The sequence below is a fragment of the Salvelinus namaycush genome, chromosome 2, assembly GCF_016432855.1.
Source record: "Salvelinus namaycush isolate Seneca chromosome 2, SaNama_1.0, whole genome shotgun sequence".
In the NCBI taxonomy this organism is placed as follows: domain Eukaryota; kingdom Metazoa; phylum Chordata; class Actinopteri; order Salmoniformes; family Salmonidae; genus Salvelinus; species Salvelinus namaycush.
The window spans coordinates 44,126,092-44,142,119 of NC_052308.1; the positions used below are offsets into that span (position 1 = coordinate 44,126,092).

Below are 16,028 nucleotides of genomic sequence, written 5' to 3' on the forward strand. Positions count from 1 at the left end.
TGTTCCTCGGGTTTTTGTACGTTTTTTTCAATAGAAATTTGCCTCGTTATAAAAAAAGAGGTTGATACTTGATTCATTAAATCAACCCATTTAGATACTATGTTTTTGTATAATTAGAATGGCTTTCCTTGCACCAGGTTTGACTGTTAATTATTCTCAGACCACTGACACTCCAAGTAAAGGTAAGTATGTCCACTAGACTTTAGTTAAGTGTGTAATACGTTGTGTTGTGTGGTAATTGTTAATAAAGGGTATCTCTCTTCCATGTGCACATTAGGTCGAAGCTCCACATACATTGTTGTGAATTCAAGCAGTCCAGAAAGTGTTCCAGGTACGTGTCCTTCTCTAGCTGCCTACCTGTATTTTTTTACACAACTGAGACAACTGAGACATGCAACCTCACAATTTAATGCCACATTTTCTGAGATCAAATGTTGAGATGTAGTATTGACCCTGGGGATACAAGCTAATGACCTTCCCAATGTCACCAAACAGCTGTGCAATTATATCAGGCAGCAGTGGGTGTGGCTTTCTGAACATGTAATCTCTCTACTGACTGAGTTCTGTTGTTATCTGACAAATAATAAATAGCTTTATACTTGTGTAATCAGATATACAATCACTTTTTATTTCTTCTAGCAGATTCGACTGTTATTTCTACTTTGATTACTGGGATCACAGTGAGACCAACTACCAGTAAGTAGGCCCTAAATTTAGCTTACTAACTAGAATATTTTTGTTCACATTAATTCAGTAAAGCTCCAACTAGTTTACAAGAACAATATACCTATTCAAATCTGCTTGTCCTTTCAGTCTGTAGGTAATGCATTGGATGCTTCTAACTTCCTTCTTAAAATGACCATAGTAGATATGAAACAATTTGATTAATACATTTGTTTTTGTGTAATATGAGTTCTCTCATCTCACCAGGTTTGACCTCTCCTTTGACCCCCAGCACAGCAGTGAATCCTACATCAGGTGTGTTAGTCATCTTTACCTAGTTAGCAGATAGAACTTAAAACAAATAGAATAGCTTAATCTTACCCAGGTTTTCTTACTCACAAATTTCTCCTGATTAAAAAAAGAGGTTGATCTTTCATTAATTTAATCAACCCATTTAGATACATTTATTATTGTATAATCAGATCCAATGACTTTACTTTGCATCAGGTTCTACTAGTTCTACTTTGACAACTGACACCCCAAAGAGTCCACATGATTTTAGTTTAGTGGCGTAATAAGTTGTGTTGTGTGTTAACTGTTAACAAGTCTCTCTCTTGCATGTTCCCAGGAGGTCAAAGCTCCACAGAAAGTGTTCTGGGTAAGTATCCTTCTCTAGCTGACTACCTGTCTTTTCCTACACAAATCAAACAACTGAAACATACAACCTCACAATTAGCATTTGTATAAACTCTTGAGATGTGGTATTGACTCTGGGAACACAAGCTAATGACCTTCCCAATGTCACCAAACAGCTGTGCAATTATGGCAGGCAGCAGTGGGTGTGGCTTCTGGGTTGGGCGTTCAAATACTTTTTCTAATTGTACATGCAGTCAAGGTTTTAACAAATTATAAAATAGTGAACATTTAATATTTCTACAGAATCAGTTGTGTTCTACTGACTCAGAAATAATGAATACCTTTTGTCTTGTGTAATCAGATACAGAATTAACTTGTATTACTTTCCAGCAGGTTTGACTGTTACTTCTACTTTGACCCCTGGCATCACAGTGAGAACAACTAGTAAGCATCGCTTAGTTTTTGTTCACTCGAATTTTTGTTCACTCGAATTCACTAAAGCTGCTACTGGTTTACTCATAAACCTATTCATCGGTGCTTGTACTTTCTCTCTAGATAGTCTTGGTGGTAGCCACTGATACCTCGCGTCATTTACGGACCCTCTACTATATTCTTGATCAAGTTACAATTAGATCCCAATATTCTTTAGTTTAGTTTGGTACTGCAGATACCCGGTGTCATCACGGACCCCCTTCTACCGCTGCCTAGGTGGCTCTACACCCAATTCCTATCTTCCATTTGCATAGAATACTTTGTTGCCTTTAAAACGTTTTTCTACACAAAATTCTAAAGATAAGTCACCAGGAAAGAATGCCCTACGGGAATTTAAAATCAACACCTAAACTACACAAAAACAATCAAATATATTTCTGAATGTAGCCCAAGCGTCAATTCCCCAAATTCGTGAATAAAGATTTACTGACCTTCTCGTAAACTGGGAAAAGCAATGTAGGTTGAATCTCGTCACCACCTCTGTCGTGTACCAGTTCACCCCTGGCCTGAAATAAACCCTCAATTCAGAGGTCAGGTCTTTGTCTTACGGATTTTGGTAAATCTGACAATAATTCTATCCTCCTGATTCCTGCTTACAAGCAAAAACGAAAGCAGGAAGTACCAGTGACTCGGATAATACGGAAGTGGTCAGATGACGTGGATGCTATGGTACAGGTCTGTTTTGCTAGCACAGACTATGTTCTGGGATTCCTTCAAAGGCATTGAGGAGTATAACACATCTGTCATTGGCTTCATCAAAAAGTGCATCAACAACTTCACCCCCAAAGTGACTGTATGTTGATATCCCAACCAGAAGCCATGGAATTACAGGCAACATCCGCATCGAGCTAAAGGCTATAGCTGCCGCTTTCAAGGAGCGGGACACTAATCCGGACGCTTATAAGAAATCACGCAACGCCCTCAGACATACCATCAAACAGTCAAAGCGTCAATACATGATTAAGATTGAATCCTACTACGCTGGCTCTGACTCTCGTCGGATGTGGCAGGGCTTGAAAACTTTTACAGACTACAAAGGGAAATCCAGGCGCGAGCTGCCCAGTGACGAGGGCCTACCAGACGAGCTAAATGCCTTTTATGCTCGCTTCGAGGCAAGTACTTGTTAAATCTACCTCAAAAGGCTAAAGACGGATTTTCCACACTCTACAGTTTCCCATGTGTATCAAGCACAGGAGGTTGATGGCACCTTAATTGGGGATGACGGGCTCATGGTAATGGCTTCTGTGGAATGAGTGGAATAGTATCAGGTATTCCATTTATACCATTTAAGCCAATATAATGAGCCGTCCTCCCCTCAGCAGCCTCCACTGGTATCAAGAAATGTGCACCACTACCGAAAGGACATCCAGCCAACTTGACACAACTGTGGAAATTGAAGTCAACATGGGCCAACATCCCTGTGGAATGCTTTCGACATCTTGTAAAGTCTATTCCTCGACGAATTGAGGCTGTTCCGGTGGCAAAATGGGGTGGGGGAAGTGCAACTCAATATTTAAGGAAGCTGTTCCTAATGTTTGGTATACTCAGTGTATATCCCTAAATCAATGAAGTAGCATTTTACTGAATTCTACAGTACATATATCATAAGGATATCCCTCTCTGGATCCCTCTCCTCTCAGAGCCACTTGATTTCCTGTGGCGTCACATCCTCACTGTGTTGGTTCTACTGGCTACCTGTGGAGTAATTATACACTATGTCATCTCCCATCAATGCCCTAAAGGTCAGTTTACATGTCAATCACTTCCTATAAGCCAGTAGGAAATTGTAATGTGTAGATTGTAATGTATGATGATTTGAGCTGTAGCAAGGCTAAGTAAATTAGTAAATCAATGTGATTTGTGTACATGTTGTTTAAGCTAAAGGTGTATGTGAATATGACATGTACACAGTACACAGTACATCTGTCTTTTCAGCTGTTCCAAAGAGAAGCAGGAGGGTGGACCAGAGCAATGAAGACTTTTCCTTGACAGTGTGCTAAATCACTGTGCATACCTACAAACATACACACACACACACACACACACACACACACACACACACACACACACACACACACACACACACACACACACACACAGAGACACACAGACACACAAACTTATTTTTACATTACATTTTTCTTTTTACGTTTTATGCATCTTTGAGATATCTGTGATTTTTCTTTAGAAATTGAGTGCATGATAGTGTTGCTAGGCAAGTTGAAAACTTAATATACAAAATGTACATACATACATTGACTGTACAAAACATTAAGAACACCCTCCCCACAGTTTGAAGTAAGTTACTAACTAGCGTTATGGACTACAAGGTGTTGAAAGCGTTCCACAGGGATGCTGACTCCAAGGCTTCCCACAGTTGTGTCAAGTTGGATGGCTGTCCTTTGGGTGGTGGACCATTCTTGATACACATGTGAAACTGTTGAGCATGAAAATCCCAGCAGCGTTGCAGTTCTTCACAGAAACAGGCCTGTCACCTACTACCATACTCCGCTCAAAGGCACGTAAATATTTTGTCTTTCCCAATCGATGTCTCAATTGTCTCAAGGCTTAAAAATCCCTCTTTAATCTGTCTCCTCCCCTTCATCTACAATGCTTGAAGTGGATTTAACAAGTGACATCAATAAGGGATCATAGCTTTCACCTGAATTCACCTGGTCAGTCTTTGTCATAGAAAGAGCAGGTGTTCATAATGTTTTGTTTTGTACACATATACATACATACATTTGCACACATACATTTTTGTTTAACACCGTTTTCCTACCTTTTCTATAATCTTTGTTGAAATTGACTGCATGATAGTGTTGAAGGAAAGTTGCACACAGCAATGTTAATTAATAAAGCTTTTCAAATAACAGTTGTCTCAGGGATCTTTATTATTTACAAATAATATGTAATAGTCTGTTTAGCCTGGGTGCCAGTCTGTTTCTACTCTCTTGACAACTCTATGTTTACACAATTTCATAAGGAGTTGGCAAGAGAGCATTAAAAGACTGGCACCCAGGCTAGTGCCTGATTGGTGTTAATGTCAATAATACATTTCCTACATACAGTTGAAGTCAGCAGTTTACATACACTTAGGTTGGAGTCATTAAAACTCGTTTTTAAACCACTCCACACATTTCTTGTTAACAAACTAAAGTTTTGGCAAGTCGGTTAGGACATCTACTTTTTCCAACAATTGTTTACAGACAGATTATTTCACTTATAATTCACTATATCACAATTCCAGTGGGTCAAACGTTTACATACACTAAGTTGACTGTGCCTTTAAACAGCTTGGAAAATTCCAGAAAATGATGTCATGGCTTCAGAAGCTTCTGATAGGCTAATTGACATCATTTGAGTCAATTGGAGGTGTACCTGTGGATGTATTTCAAGGCCTACCTTCAACCTCATTGCCTCATTGGGAAAATCAAAAGGAATCAGCCAAGACCTCACCAAAAATAATTGTAGACCTCCACAGACCTCCACATCCTTGGGAGCATTTTCCAAATGCCTGAAGGTACCATATTCATCTGTACAAACAATAGTACGCAAGTATAAACACCATGGGACCACGCAGCCGTCAAACTGCTCAGGAAGGAGACGCGTTCTGTCTCCTAGAGATGAACGTACTTTGGTGCGAAAAGTGAAAATTAATACCATAACAACAGCAAATGACCTTGTGAAGATGCTGGAGGAAACAGTTACAAAAGTATCTTCATCCACAGTAAAACAAGTCCTATATCGACATAACCTGAAAGGCTGCTAAGCAAGGAAGAAGTCACTGCTCCTAAACCGCCATAAAAAAGCCAGACTACGGTTTGCAACTGCACATGGGGGATAAAATCGTACATTTTGGAGAAATGTCCTCTGGTCTGATGAAACAAAAATAGAACTGTTTGGCCATAATGACCATCGTTATGTTTGGAGGAAAAAGGGGGATGCTTGCAAGCCAAAGAACACCATCCCAACCGTGAAGGATGCATCATGTTGTGGGGGTGCTTTGCTGCAGGAGGGACTGGTGCACTTCACAAAATAGATGGCATCATGAGGCAGGAAAATTAGGTGGATATATTGAAGCAACATCTCAAGACATCAGTCAGGAAGTTAAAGCTTGGTCGCAAATGGGTCTTCTAAATAGACAATGACTCCAAGCATACTTCCAAAGTTGTGGCAAACTGGCTTAAGGACAACAAAGTCAAGGTATTGGAGTGGCCGTCACAAAGCCCTGACCTCAATCCAAAAGAACATTTGTGGGCAGAACTGAAAAAGCGTCTGCGAGCAAGGAGGCTTACAAACCTGACTCAGTTACACCAGCTCTGTCAGGAGGAATGGGTCAAAATTCACCCAAATTATTGTGGGAAGCTTTTGGAAGGCTACCCAAAACGTCTGACCCAAGTTAAACAATTTATAGGCAATGCTACCAAATACTAATTGAGTGTATGTTAACTTCTTACACACTTCGATTGTGATGAAAGAAATAAAAGCTGAAAGAAATCATTCTCTCTACTATTATTCTTACATTTCACATTCTTAAAATAAAGTGGTGATCCTAACAGACCTAAGACAGGGTATTTTTACTAGGATTAAATGTCAGGAATTGTGATACTGAGTTTAAATGTATTTGGCTAAGGTGTATGTAAACTTCCGACTTCAACTGTATTATAGTTCAACTCAAATATTCTGATTGATAAAAAATATATATTTTTGGAAAAAAATAATAAAAAGGGTATTATATTTATGTTATTATGAATATATATGGTAGAGTTATGTCACAACTGCAGCTTTTGGAAATATATGAGAAGGTTTGCTCAATCCAAAGCTACAACCAATTGATTGCAGCACTACCGCAGAAATGGATGAGGCCAGTAGAAGGGGGAAGAAGTAGGGAACTGGTCTGTCTGCCCTATATGAAGGACCAAAACTGGTGAAAAACATTTTTATAAACCGAAAACTCTATCAGTTTATTTGAGGACCAAAATGTTGACAGCTGTGCCATACAGGTTATAAAATAACAGAGAAGAATTGTTTGATGCACCAATTCCATGGTACATGGTGTATGACATTCAAAACAACGCAAGATTCAACACTTTGAGTTTTTCCAATTTAAATTACTGTACAACATTTTTTCCACTAACAAAATGTTAAATATATGCGGCATACAACAATCTCAGCTCTGCAGATTTTGCTGTGAAGAGACAGAATCATTAGTCCATTTATTCTGGTTTTGCCCCCAGGTAGCCCGTTCCTGGTTACAAGTTCAGGAATGGCTGAAAGATCACAACATTAATTTTAAATTAACGCTACAAATACTACAGTTGAGAGATTTGGAAAGACAATCAATCAACAATATAATAATACTCTAAGCAAAAATATGTATCTTTAACCCCCTAGAGTCAATGTCCGTGCCCCTGTGAAAATCTAATTAGCAACATGAAAGCACACATTTACCAGAAAAATTGTTTTGTTTATATTTTAATTTCTATAAGCAAATTCATACTTTCTCAAATATTCATTGCCAGAGACAAGACCCAGTTGTTTGTTCGATTAGTTCGATATTTATAGACGCGACCCAGTTGTTCGTTCTTTACGTTCCGTTGCCATGCTCAGTGGTAACGTTCTTACCCCTTCCTTGCTGCTAGCTAGCCAATTAGCTACGGCTACACATTCACGACCTCTGCAGCCAGAATAACAATGAAGTTTATTCCGTTGCATTTGTTTAAGCTGTTTATCCCGTTTACACCACTGTTGAGAAAGAAAACAATACTATAAGCACAAATTTACCCGGTAGAAATTACATTTTTTGTTGATATTTTCATTTATATGAGAGAATTCCTAATTTCTCATCTTTTGGATGCTAGAGACTCGACCCAGTTGTTCGTTTGATTAGTTCGATTTTTATGGAGGCGACCCAGTCGTTTGTTCTTTATGCGAGCATGGCAGAGTTCTTATCACTTGCTTGCTAGCTACTGCAGCCACGGCTAACACAGACACAACCCCAGCAGTCAGAATAACAGCAAAGTAGCTGTTATCTGTTGACATTCATTTGAATACATCAATAACAATGAGCTGATAATGCCCAATTTTGTCTGGCATAGCTAGAAATGTTTGCCTTCTCATCAGGACACTCGTCAACACTGATTGTTAATTACGAGGAGATTACATTGCATAACAAACACCCGGCTAGAAGCTAGCTAAATAGTTTGTTGCTAGCAAACCTGCCAATACGACAGTGGAGTAAGTACCGTTCGGAATCTACAAACGATTTTGCGAATTTTGGGATGTCTCACCGTCTGACAAACATCGCTCTAGCTCTGTCACCTTTCACTGCAATTGCGGAAGAGCGACATAGGCGCATGAGGTGGATTGAGACGCATCCAATGCAAAATATATCTCTAGCTTAAAGTGACAGATTTTTAAGGGGGTCACGTAGTGACCATAGTTCTTTTGTGTTTTCTTTGTTTTAGAGTGGGCATTCTATGAGTGGGCTGAGTGGGCATTCTATGTTGTGTGTCTAGTTTTCCTGTTTCTATGTTTGGCCTGATATGGTTCTCAATCAGAGGCAGGTGTTAGTCATTTGTCTCTGATTGGGAACCATATTTAGTTAGCCTGTTTTGTGTTGGGGTTTGTGGGTGGTTGTCTTCTGTCTTTGAGTTCATTGCACCAGATAGGACTGTTTCGGTTTTGCCACATTTGTTGTTTTGTATTTTTGTAGTGTTCACGGTTTTGTCGTTTATTAAACATGATGAACACTAACTACGCTGCGTCTTGGTCCGATCCCTGCTACACAGGGATTTATGCTAATTCGATTTCCACTGGGGCACAGACATCAACCTGAAAGGGTTTAATGACTGAGGAGTTTTCCAGGATAAAAAGAAACAGAATGGAGCAAAACACAGGCAAAGTCCAAGAAGAAAACTGGTTCAGTCTGCTTCCACCAGACACTGGGAGATGAATTACCCTTTCAGCAGGACAATAAGCTAAACCACAAGGCCAAATATAAATTAGAGTTTTCACCAAGACGACAGTGAATGTTCCTGAGTGGCAGGGTTACAGTTTTGTCTTAAAACTTCTTGAAAATCTATGGCAAGGCCTGAAAATGTCTAGCAATGTCTAGCAATGATCAACAACCAATTTGACAAAGCTTGAAAAATAATGAAAATAACAATGGGCAAATGGTGCACAATCCAGGTGTGGAAAGCTCAAGCCAGGTGCATACACATTACACGATTTTAGACCCGATTAAGCTGTCCCAGACAAATTATTGAGATCGGAGACAATATCGCGTTGTCGTTGTCTACTCGGGGCACGCATCCGTCACTGAGGCTCGTTTAGTGTAAGTGGGTATGATGAGGGCTACTGATCTTGTCTTTGAGCAGTCCCAGAAGTCCCGATATTTTATCGGCACAAAATCTGCAATGTTCTTGTAGTGTGAGCTGTGCAACGACAAGTTTTAGAACGGTGATGAGCAATAACCAATGAGAGCTCGCCAGAGAAGAAGCCAGTGAGATGAAGCCTTTGTTTCGCATCACCCATAATGTCTAGACTCTCGAGAAGGAGTGATGACTATAACTAGTATGTGTTTGTACTTGCCTTTAATCAAAGCCAAAGCGTCAAATCGTTACAGCTCTGAAGTTCAATAACGATGTTATGAAATTCAAAATGTTGGCTAGATATTTCAACTCTTTATAGCAAGCGTGAATGTCTGACTGAAAACATTTGAGGCTGCTTTGAGCCACAATCATATTTTATCAGGTATAAAGGTTCGACCCAGATGCAGACAACGTTGAATTAACAATGGTTTAATAATCCAACAAGGGCAGGCAATAGACAGGTCAATGCAGGCAGGGGTCAGAGAACCAGACGTCTTTCAGCGTTACCGGATGGCAGGCAGGATCAGGGTCTTGGTAAGGCAGATGTCGGTAATCCAGGGGCGGGCAGAGGTACAGGCAGGCTCAGGGTCAGGGACAGACAGAGTGGTCAGGCAGGCAGGCTCAGAGTCAGGACAGGCAAGGGTCAAATCCGGGTGGGCAAGAAAAGAGAGACTAAAAGCAGGCGCTAAGTCACAAAATGCTGGTTGACTTGATCAAACAAGACGAAGTGGCACAGACAGAAAGGAAAAACAGGTATAAATACACAGGGGATAATGGTGAAGATGGGCGACACCTGGAGGGGGGTGGAGAATATCACAAAGACAGGTGAAACAGATCAGGGTGTGACAATCTCATTAAAAGTAAAATATTTGCCGACATCCACATCCGCAAAATTGAACGTGCGATCCACCGAATTTAAACATGGAAAGAGGTCTGGAAATATGGCTGAGTTTAAACAGTGTAGTTATTCCCTCCGCAAGGCAATCAAACAAGCTAATTGCCGATACAGAGACAAGGCGGAGTTGCAATTCGACGGCCAGACACGAGAATTATTTGGCAGGGTCTACAGGAAATCATGGACACAAAAATAAAACAGCCACGTCACGGACACCGACGTCACGCTTCCCGACAAACTAAACACCTTCTTTGCCCACTTTGAGGATGATACAGTGCCACCTTCGTGGCTCGCTACCAAAGAATGCCCCCCCCTCTATTTTTCCGTGGCTGACGTGAGTAAAACATTTAAATTTGTTAACCCTCGCAGGGCTGCTGGCCCGGACGGCATCCCTAGCCGCATCCTCAGAGCATGTGCAGACCAGCTGGCTAGTGCGTTTACAGACATATTCAACTGCTCCCTATCCCAGTCTGTTGTCCCCACATGCTTCAAGATGGCTACCATTGTTCCTGTACCCAAGAAGGCAAAGATAACTGAACAAAATTACTACCGCCCTGTAGCAGTTACTTCTGTCATCATGAAGTGCTTTGAGAGGCAAGTTAACTTCTTTTGGCTGCAGGGGCAGTATTGAGTAGCCTGGATAAAAGGTGCCCATTTCAAACGGCCTCGTACTCAATTCTTGCTCGTACAATATGCATATTATTATTACTATTGGATAGAAAACACTCTCTAGTTTCTAAAACCGTTTGAATTATATCTGTGAGTAAAACAGAACTCATTTTGCAGCAAACTTCCTGACAGGAAGTGGAAAATCTGAAATCGATGCTCTGTTCTAGGGCCTGCCTATAAATGTGCTTGATATGTATTAGTATACATGCACTTCATACGCCTTCCACTAGATGTTAATAGGGAGTGAGAGAAGAAATGGAGTGTATAACTTGATCTGAGGTCGAATAAGAGCTCTTGGCATGACGTGTCACCAATTTCTTTTTTTCAGGAAGGCGCGAGAAGTACCCGGGGATTGCCTTCTGAAAAGCTGTCGTTATAGACGGCTACTATCTCCGGCTTTGATTTTATTTGATAAATGTGACAATATCATCGTAAAGTATGTTTTTTCAATATAGTTTTATTAGATTATTGAAATTTTTTCGGGACGTTAGTCGTGTTGCGTTGTCTGCGTTTGTTCACGAAGGAGAGCTTCGCGCCACTTTGCTAGCTTTCCGTGCTAATTGACTGGAAAAGAGGACATTCTAAAACCAAACAACGATTGTTCCCGACAAAGGACCCCTTGTACAACATTCTCATGGAAGATCATCAAAAGTAGGACCCGTTTATGATGCTATTTCATATATCTGTCGGAACATGTTTACTAATAGTTTGCGCCCAGATTTTGGGCACTCTCTCGTTATAACGTAAGCTGGATGTCGTAATGAAGTTATTTTTAGAATAGAAAATAGAAATAGAAAACATAGAACAAAAACATAGAATGCCCACCCCAACTCACGCCCTGACCAACCAAAAATAGACATAAAAAGGATCTCTAAGGTCAGGGCGTGACAGATGGGGTCTTATTGTAGGCTGCATCCTCTCTGAGTTAGTGATTGCTGTTTAGCAGTCTGATGGCCTTGAAATAGAAGCTGTTTTTCAATCTCTCAGTCCCAGCTTTGATGCACCTGTACTGACCCCGCCTTCTGGATGATAGCGGTGTGAACAGGCAGTGGCTCGGTTGGCTATTGTCCTTGATGATCTTTTGGCCTTCCTGTGACATCGGGTGCTGTAGGTGTCATGGAGGGCAGGTAGTTTTCCCTCGGCGATGCATTGTGCAGACCGCACATCCCTCTGGAGAGCCTTGCTGTTGAGGGTGGTGCAGTTGCCGTACCAGGCTGTGATACAGCCCGACAGGATGCTCTCGATTGGATATCCATAAAAGTTTATCAGGGTTTTGGGTGACAAGCCAAATTTCTTCAGCCTCCTGAGGTGGAAGAGGAGCTGTTACGCCTTCCTCACCACACTGTCTGTGTGGGTGGACCATTTCAGTTTGTCTGTGATGTGTACACCCAGGAACTTAAAACTTTCCATCTTCTCCACTGCTGTCCCTTTGATGTGAACAAGGGGGTTCTCCCTCTGCTGTTTCCTCAAATCCATGATCATCTCCTTTGTTTTGTTGATGTTGAGTGAGAGGTTGTTTTCCTGACACCACACTCCGAGTGCCCTCACCTTCTCCATGTAGGCTGTCTCGTCATTGTTGGTGATCAGGCCCACTAATGTTTTGTCTTCTGCAAACTTGATGATTGAGTTGGAGGTGTGCATTGCCACGCAGTCGTGGGTGAACAGGGAGTACAGGAGAGGGCTGAGCACACACCCTTGTGGGGCCCCAGTGTTGAGGGTCAGTGAAGCGGAGATGTTATTTCCTACCTTCACCACCTGGGGGCGGCCCGTCAAAGACTAGGACACAGTTGCACAGGGCGGGGTTGAGACCCAGGGCCTCCAGCTTGATGATGAGCTTGGAGGGTACTATGGTGTTGAATGCTGAGCTGTAGTCAATGAACAGCATTCTTACATAGGTGTTATTTTTGTCCAGATGGGATAGGGCAGTGTGCAGTATGATGGCAATTGCGTCATCTGTAGATCTGTTGGGGCGGTATGCAAACTGAAATGGGTCTAGGGTGGCCGGAAAGGTGGCAGTGATATTATCCTTAACTAGCCTCTCAAAGCACTTCATGATGACAGAAGTAACTGCTACAGGGCGGTAGTCATTTCGTTCAGTTATCTTTGCCTTCTTGGGTATAGGAACAATGGTAGCCATCTTGAAGCATGTGGGGACAACAGACTGGGATAGGGAGCGGTTGAATATGTCTGTAAACATACTAGCCAGCTGGTCAGCACATGCTCTGAGGACGAGGCTAGGGATGCCGTCCGGGCCAGCAGCCCTGCGAGGGTTAACAAATTGAAATTTTTACTCACATCAGCCACGGAAAAGGAGAGGGGGGGGGCATTCTTTGGTAGCGAGCCACGAAGGTGGCACTGTATCATCCTCAAAGCGGGCAAAGAAGGTGTTTCATTTGTCGGGGAAGAGTGACGTCAGTGTCCGTGACGTGGCTGTCTTTACTTTTGTAGTCCATGATTTCCTGTATACCCTGCCAAATACGTCTCGTGTCTGAGCCGTCGAATTACAACTCCGCCTTGTCTCTGTACCGGCAATTCGCTTTTTTGATTGCCTTGCGGAGGGAATAACTACACTGTTTAAACTCAGCCATATTTCCAGACCTCTTTCCATGTTTAAATGCGGTTGATTGCACGTTCAATTTTGCGGAAGTGGATGTCGGCAAATATTTTACTTTTAATGAGATTGTCACACCCTGATCTGTTTCACCTGTCTTTGTGATATTCTCCACCCCCCTCCAGGTGTCGCCTATCTTCACCATTATCCCCTGTGTATTTATACCTGTTTTTTCTGTCTGTCTGTGCCACTTCGTCTTGTTTGATCAAGTCAACCAGCATTTTGTGTCTTAGCGCATGCTTTTTCTAGTCTCTCTTTTCTTGCCCACCCGGTTTTGACCCTTGCCTGTCCTGACTCTGAGCCTGCCTGCCTGACCACTCTGTCTGTCCCTGACCCTGAGCCTGCCTGTACCTCTGCCCCCCTCTGGATTACCGACATCTGCCTTAAATAAGACCATGATCCTGACTGCCGTCCGGTAACGCTGAAAGACCTCTGGTTCTCTGACCCCTGCCTGCATTGACCTGTCTATTGCCTGCCCTTGTTGGATTATTAAACCATTGTTAATTCGACTTTGTCTGCAACTTGTTCGAACCTTTATAACTGATAGAATATGATTGTGGCTCAAAGCAGCCTCAAATGTTTTCAGTCAGACATTCACGCTTGCCATAAAGAGTTGAAATATTTAGCCAACATTTTGAATTGAATAACATCGTTATTGAACTTCAGAGCTGAAACGATGTGATGCTTTGGCTTTGATTAAAGGCAAGTACAAACACATACTAGTTATAGTCATCACTCCTTCTCGATGGTCTAGACATTCTGAGTGATGCGAAACAACGGCTTCATCTCACTGGCTTCTTCTCTGGCGAGCTCTCATTGGTTATTGCTCATCACCGTTCTAAAACTTGTCGTTGCACATCTCACACTACAAGAGCATTGCAGATTTTGTGCCGATAAAATATCGGGACCTCTGGGACTACTCAAAGACAAGATCAGTAGCCCTCATCATACCCACTTACACTAAACGAGCTTCATATGGATGCGTTCCCCGAGTAGACAACGACATGGCGATATTGTCTCCGATCTCAATAATTTGTCTGGGACAGCTTAATCGGGTCTAAAATCGTGTAATGTGTGTGCACCTGGCTTGAGCTTTCCACACCTGGATTGTGCACCATTTGCCCATTTGTTATTTTCATTATTTTTCAAGCTTTGTCAAATTGGTTGTTGATCATTGCTAGACATTGCTAGACATTTTCAGGCCTTGCCATAGATTTTCAAGAAGATTTAAGACAAAACTGTAACCCTGCCACTCAGGAACATTCACTGTCGTCTTGGTGTCAACTCTAATTTATATTTGGCCTTGTGTTTTAGCTTATTGTCCTGCTGAAAGGGTAATTCATCTCCCAGTGTCTGGTGGAAGCAGACTGAACCAGTTTTCTTCTAGGACTTTGCCTGTGTTTTGCTCCATTCTGTTTCTTTTTATCCTGGAAAATTCCCCCGTCATTAAACCCCTTAAGGTTGATGTCTGTGCCCCAGTGGAAATCTAATTAGCATAAAAAACATCCCCTTAAAAATCTGTCAGTTTAAGCTAGAGATATATTTTGCATTGGATGCGTCTCAATCCACCTCATCCGCATATGTCGCTCTTCCGCAATTGCGGTGAAAGGTGACAGAGCTAGAGCGGTGATTGTCAGACCATGAGACATCCCGAAATTCGGTCTTCACACAAAATCGTTTGTAGATTCCGAACGGTAGTTACTCCACTGTCATATTGGCAGGTTTGCTAGCAACAAACTATTTAGCTAGCTTCTAGCCGGGTGTTTGTTATGCAATGTAATCTCCTCGTAATTAACAATCAGTGTTGACGAGTGTCCTGACGAGAAGGCAAACTTTTCTAGCTATGCCAGACAAAATTGGGCATTATCAGCTCATTGTTATGGATGTATTCAAATGAATGTCAACAGATAACAGCTACTTTGCTGTTATTCTGACTGCTGAGGTCGTGTCTGTGTTAGCCGTGGCTGCAGTAGCTAGCAAGCAAGTGATAAGAACTCTGCCATGCTCGCATAAAGAACAAACGACTGGGTCGCCTCCATAAATATCGAACTAATCGAACGAACAACTGGGTCAAGTCTCTAGCAACCAAAAGATGAGAAATTAGGAATTCTCTCATATAAATGAAAATATCAACAAAAAAATATAATTTCTACCGGTAAATTTGTGCTTATAGTATTGTTTTCTTTCTCAACTGTGGTATAAACGGGATAAACAGCTTAAACAAATGCAACGGAATGAACTTCACTGTTATTCTGGCTGCAGAGGTTTGACTGTGTAGCCGTAGCTAATTGGCTAGCTAGCAGCAAGGAAGGGGTAAGAACGTTGCCACTGAGCATGGCAACGGAACGTAAAGAACGAACAACTGGTTCGCGTCTGTAAATATCGAACTAATCGAACAAACAATTGGGTCTTGTCTCTGGCAATGAAAAGAAAGTATGAATTTGCTTATAGAAATTAAAATAAAAACAAAACAATTTTTCTGGTAATTGTGTGCTTTCATGTTGCTAATTAGATTTTCACAGGGGCACGGACATTGACTCTAGGGGGTTAAAGATACATATTTTTGCTTAGAGTATTATTATATTGTTGATTGATTGTCTTTCCAAATCTCTCAACAGTAGTATTTGTAGCGTTAATTTAAAATTAACGTTGTGATCTTTCAGCCATTCCTGAACTTGTAACCAGG

The 16,028-nt window shown here is 41.6% G+C and overlaps 1 long non-coding RNA gene across 1 annotated transcript; it reads left to right on the forward strand.

Annotated features, from left to right (window-relative positions):
- The first annotated feature begins 275 nt into the window (after positions 1-275).
- On the forward strand, positions 276-3,533 carry LOC120026154. The gene is made up of 6 exons (XR_005473065.1): positions 276-331; positions 643-696; positions 931-978; positions 1,292-1,321; positions 1,693-1,743; positions 3,432-3,533. It is a non-coding gene; the product is annotated as an uncharacterized LOC120026154 (long non-coding RNA).
- Positions 3,534-16,028: the final 12,495 nt, after the last annotated feature.